Genomic DNA, 6,312 nt, shown 5'->3' on the forward strand with positions numbered 1-6,312 from the left:
AACCAGATGTGCTTTGCACGTGTATTTCACATTAAATTGTTTAGATGTCATATGAACATGTTAAGAGAACAACTACATTTTATTTTTTAGAACTATTTTTTGTATATTAGTTTTATTTTATAAGTTATAACATAATAGATGACGTTCTTGTTGTTGACTTCTCGATTGACTGTATACATAAATCAAAGATAGTTATCTGACTGTCCATAGTTAACTAAGAAAGGTTTCCTTTTTTTTTACTGGAAAAATTAAAATTAAAGAATATATTCTATCTGTGAAATCATATATATAATCGCCCATTTATCTTACACCCAACAAAGATATAGTTCATATACTTGTCTCGACCCAAGGTAACCCCTAGGTGTGACATGACGTATAAGACCCCGAGAGGCCCCATACAAGCCACTTAACATTCATCATACAAGATAATAGAATATAAGAGATGTAAAAGATAGTTTCGACATATAAAAGTTTTATAGAGAAAAGCGAAAGTCTAAACATCGTCTCAAAGCCATCTAGTACATAAGATTGATCGGGACGTATCCCGTACATCAAGTTCCAAGAACTGAAAGTAAAGACAAAAGGGAAATCAAGCTCGGTCCTCAGAACATGAGGACTCACCAATAGTCAAGCTTCTATATATATGAGATCCCTAGCCACGGAAGTGCGAATTTGTAAGGTCGGACCCTACATCTGGGGAAATGTAGGCAAGAGTATGCGTTAGTACAAACACGTACCAAGTATGATAGCAATGCATAAAACATTTGAAAACATGCTTAAAATGGGGATATATGTCATGGTATCCAATGAGCAAGCTAAAACATGATATAAAAAGGGTAGAAGACATAAGTCATAAAACACGGTCAATCAAAATAGACATCATCTTAAATTACATGTGAGTTACTTCTTGAAGTAAACTTAGTTCATTATTGTGAGAGATTTACCTTTAACCGACATATAAGACCATGTGAGCTATTAACACGGAATCCAATGTCTACCCCACACCGAAAAGGGGTATCCTACTTGCCAAGGTAAGACCCTGAACTTCTAGCTTATGTGGATCCGCTAGCTAATGTCTATCTAAGACAATCATCCTATGGGGGAACTTAGGTATGGGATAAGGAGATTGCTACTAGAAGCCCAACCTCTACTAACGAGAGAACTTCCATCTCAATATCCTCTCAGTGCTAAGCGTAAATCCCATGGAATAGTCATTCCCTTAACTTATCTTTATTATCCATGGAAGGGCACGTCATATTGTCAATCCAAGCTAAGTCATATGCCATCCATGGAAAGGTACAATAAATTAACCAATCCAAGCTAGGTTTCATTAGAATAGCTCCTTAACTTTGATTCATTTTAGGTGAGAAAACCTTTCAACCTTAGAATTCTTTATGTGAGAAAACCTTACACATTCGTGCATGGGGTAGTTATGTGAGCAATCTTTTCACAACAATTAACCACAACAACAACATATATGCTTTTATTCTCAAGGCTATTTACATCATATCTCATCAATTTCATAAGAACATGCATATTTCCATAATTCACCCTTCATAGTTCAAAACCTACTTTCAATCATTAATATCTAAATACATGTATTAAGCATGGGTTCATGGGGATTCATCTCAAAATCATGAGATTATATCAATTCATGCATAAAAGTTCATAAATCAATTAAATAAATCAACATTAAAAGGAACTCATGATATGGAAGAAAACTCTAACTCAATTAGGGATTCTAACTTTGTAAATTGGAGGATTTAGGAGCTCCATGGTGGAGAGGGTTCCATGGATGAAAACTATCATACCTCAATACCAAGAGCTTGCCTTCAATGGTAGAATTGGAGGCTTAACTTGAAACCCTAGGTTGACTCCTTCTTCAAGCTTCCTAGATAGAGAAATATTTTGAAGAAGAAGACTTGTTCTTCTTTTAAAAATTTGAGAGAATGGTTTTCAATTGGGGAAGTTTGGGGTTAAAAACACTTATATAGGGATTTAGGTGTGTCACAACCATAGCCTACACCCTGGACATGGTCGGCACTCGAGAACCATTGTTGGTCCCAAGCGAACCCTCATCCTGGCTGACTACAAGCGGAAGACTAACTTAAACATACAAAGCTTAAAAACTGAATAAAATTCATTTAACTCAATTACAAGTCTTTAAATCAAATGAATAACTTTGAATAAAAATCATATATTGAACTCACCATAAATAGGCAACTTAAGTCTTTAAAATATTTAACAAAATAAATGAACAAATTTCTGAAACTCTACTGTCTATCTATGAAGCCTCTAACTGACAAAGATGGAAGTCGGGACAAGACCCACGACATTCTAGCAGCTGATATAACTGAAAGTACAAGTGGAACCCTCCGAAAGCAAGGAGGCTCACCATAGTTAACTCGAACTGTATATGGTAGCAACGAAGCTCCTATTGATGATCCTGATTACATGTAACTGCATCATGAAACAATGCAGGCCAAATGGCTCAGTACATGGAATGTACGAGCATGTAAGGGGAATTCTAAAGCATAACATAAGCTTGAACTTGATAAAAAAGAAACATACTTACCTCTTCTCAACTCACTCAACTAAACTCAACTCAAGAAACATAGTTCAACTCAACTCAGAGAAAATAGGGCTCAATGTATTTAAGAATACAATATACTCAGTTTGTATGCAAGGATACAATATAAACTCTGTTTGTATATGAAAATACAAAATAAACTCTATGTATATAAGAATACAAAATGTCTCTGTGGGAGTTTCTCTAACCGACAACCATCACTTATGACCTATTTGATGATACAACGTTTTGCCTCACGCTGCCAAGGTCGTCCTATACCTTGCCAGTGGTATAGAACCTAAGTACTAAGTGGATCCACTATTCTATGCTAAAAAGCACTAAGGAATCATCTAAAAAGTATGACCATTTTCTACCCACGTTGGCTACATGGTTTATGGGGGCTGTGAGTTATCTGAACTCTCCCCCATATCGGTGCTCAATACTGCTCCCAAAATATAACTAGCTCATATGTTTTAAAAACACAACTCTTTCTGTGGTTTGACATAATTACTCAAAAATTAGCCCAAAGGCTCTAGGAAATCAGTGTTTCCTCTCTTGCTTAAATATGAAAGCATTTACTCTTTACTGAAAAACTAGCTCAAAGGCTCTGTTGGAAATCAATGTTTCCTTTCTTGTTTAAATGTAAAAACATTTACTCTTTGGGAATACATAGTCCCCATATACTCTTTTGAAGAAAAGAATTTCACTATTTACTCTTTATTCAACTCAAAACTCAAGTCAAAACAAGTTTAAAACATTTATATAAGACTTCTTAAAATAGGTTTCATGCCAAATTATGGACGTGAACGAATCAATTCAAGGTTTTCAATAACCATAGGTAGAACTCAATAACTTCAATGATACTACTTATTTCAAGAATGCTCAACTCAGAGGGTTCATGCGGAATTATGAGCATGAACTACTCAACTCAAGGACTTAAAAATACTTCTCATCTCAAGACTGCTCGACTTATAGAGTTCATGCGGAGTTATGGGCATGAACTACTCAACTCAAGGACTTTATTAGTAACATGTAATGGTCCCATGATGAGGAATAAAATCTCAAAAGGATTATGAACTCAATACTCAAGACTTAGAACTTGAAGATACTACTTCTTTCAAAGATACTCAACTTATGGAGTTCATGAGGAATTTATGGGCATGAACGACTCGACTCAATGGTCTACATAATGATATGGAACCCGTGTATATGACTCTTCTTGTTCTCATATTTACTTCCTCAAAACTTAGCTCGAATCAATAGTTGAACTCAAATGATTCACAATTGAACTCAAAGACTTTCTTGAACTCTACTCTTAACTCTCTCTTAAATTTGGATTATGGAATCAAGAGTTATGATTAATGATATGAAGGATATCGTAATGATAAGGTAGACTCAGGAATACATTCTCCTCACTCTCATACTCACTTGCTCGAGTTTTGAAACAAATTACTAGAAATTGTAGAAGACTTCTCAAAAAGACTCAAAGGGACTTTCTCAAAAATGTTCGAATGAGCTCTCAAGACTTGACTCTCAACTCTACCTTGAATTTGATTTATGAATTCAACGTTGTGATTTGTGATAGGAAAGATCGTGTGATGTTTAGGAGTGTTTTTAGATAGTTAAACATGAGAAACAATCAAGAAATCACTATCTGAAAGCAAGTCCGCGACGCGGAGATGCATTTTAATATTTGGTCGTGAAATAAATTTTGAGGCAGAGGGGTTCCGTGACCTCTCCGCGACGCAAAGAGAAAAGTTATGTTTCTGAGGAACAGGTCTGCGTCGCGGACCTTGTACCGAGTTTTTGCCTGACTTTTTCCTTTTTCATTTTCTAACCCCAATTCGCCTAAATTCGATTATTTTTCTCAATTTCTCTTTATATTCAGATACCCAATACATGTACACAAGAATCTAATCAAACACAACTCTAAAATTGATACGATTTCCTCAAGAACTCATTAATCTTATCTTAACTCAAGAACGGAAGTCAATTTCAAGAACACAATTCAAGAACATCAAACCTTCAACTTTCTAGAACGAATTTAACGTTGAAATTAATATGATTGGTGTGTGGGTGAACAAAACCAACACTATGGAAGCTTACATACCTCTTAGGGATTAAACCCATGGCGAAAATCCGCAATAAAACTCAAGAATCTAGACGAACGCTTTGATCCTCTCCTCTTTTGTCCTCTTTTCTCTTCTTGAACTCTCAACTAAAACCCTAGGCGTATATTAGGATTATAAAGCTAAACCTAATAGGATTAGACCCTTAAAACCTTACTAAAAATGAATTAAATCTCATAATTGAGATGGATTCCCTTACTCTAAAGAACATCATACAAAGGGATTAGAGGATACCTTGGGAAATCGCAGAAATAGTGGAAGATATAATGAAGGAGGTGCGGACACAGAAGGTTAAAATCAAACATATCTTCAGGGAAGGCAATCAAATAGCAGATTATTTAGCTAACCTAGCTATTAATCACATAGAGAAACAAGAGTTCAATAGCTTTATAGATCTACCAACAACTGGCAAACGCATCGTAAATATGGACAAAACACAAACTCCATCCATCAGAATAAGGTATAAGAAGATTAGACACCATGAAGTTCCAAGATCAGACATATAGACAAACAGGGAGGGAGAGCAAAAAAGCTATTTACGAAAAAGAAAACCCTCAGAAAGGGATCCTTACAGCTATCAAATTAACTTTTTTGCTAATCTATATCAGCACAAAAACGTTTTCGCCAAAAGAAAAGGGGTACAACATCATCGATAACAATCAAACATGGAGGTCAACACAAAATCCAAAGAGATATGAATATTCAGCACAATATCAGCTGACACAAAAGAAGGGGGAGTCAGAACATAATAAAGAAAAGGAAAAAAGAGCAGAGGACATGTAAGAACCTGGAACTGAGCTGCGTCTAGATGGCGACCACTACGCACTCCACGATACGAGGAACATCAATTTACATCCTAATCAGGATCAAGAGAAGAGTCAATCAGTAATGAAGGAAGAAGAACTACCCATCAGTAAGGCATGCTTCAATAAGAGCAAGGAAGCACATAAATAGAGAGATACAAGATGGATACATACCCAGAGCAAAAGGCGAAGACGAGTAAAGCACACGCGACATTCGAAAGGGAGAACCTGGGAGACAAATATGAAAATGGAAAGATCGCAAGAGGTGGAAGATGTTAGGTTCACTTTCCTAATTAAGGAAGAAGGATTTGGTATGGATGGACTTGGGCAGAATGGTTTTTATTATTGGGCCCTTTGGCCAGACTGATGTTTTCAAAATTATTATTAATAAAATGGCCATCAGGCCAGAAAAATTTGAAAAAAAAAATTCTGATTTGGTAAGGAAAAGACCAAAATACCCCTCACTATTTTCGGGTAACTTTCTTTAATTGTACAGCTTAACTTCAAAAGGGGATATCTCACTCATTCGAACTCGAAACTTAGCAAACTTGGTGGCGTTGGAAATATAATTCAAAGACCTTTCATTTTACATCTTATGGCACACTTAAATCATCCTGTACTGAGAGTTATGGTCGTTTGAATTTGACCCAAAACTTAGAAAAACTTAGGAATGACTTGAATGAATTCTCTTTAGTTCTTCTTGGAACTCAAGGTGCTACATCTAGTGACCTTAACACTCAAGAAATTTTAAATTCCTCAGTAAAATCCCACTCACAACGAAGGATGGTTCAAGTCTTAGTTCAAAAAATTT

At 35.7% G+C, this 6,312-nt stretch overlaps 1 long non-coding RNA gene across 1 annotated transcript; it reads right to left on the reverse strand.

Moving 5' to 3' along the window:
- Positions 1-453: 453 nt before the first annotated feature.
- LOC102594504 (uncharacterized) lies at positions 454-5,794 on the reverse strand. The gene is made up of 3 exons (XR_368380.2): positions 5,676-5,794; positions 5,486-5,554; positions 454-693 (listed from the first exon to the last, which is right to left on the reverse strand). It is a non-coding gene; the product is annotated as an uncharacterized lncRNA (long non-coding RNA).
- Positions 5,795-6,312: the final 518 nt, after the last annotated feature.

This window comes from Solanum tuberosum, unplaced genomic scaffold (genome assembly GCF_000226075.1).
Source record: "Solanum tuberosum cultivar DM 1-3 516 R44 unplaced genomic scaffold, SolTub_3.0 scf00340, whole genome shotgun sequence".
In the NCBI taxonomy this organism is placed as follows: Eukaryota; Viridiplantae; Streptophyta; class Magnoliopsida; order Solanales; family Solanaceae; genus Solanum; species Solanum tuberosum.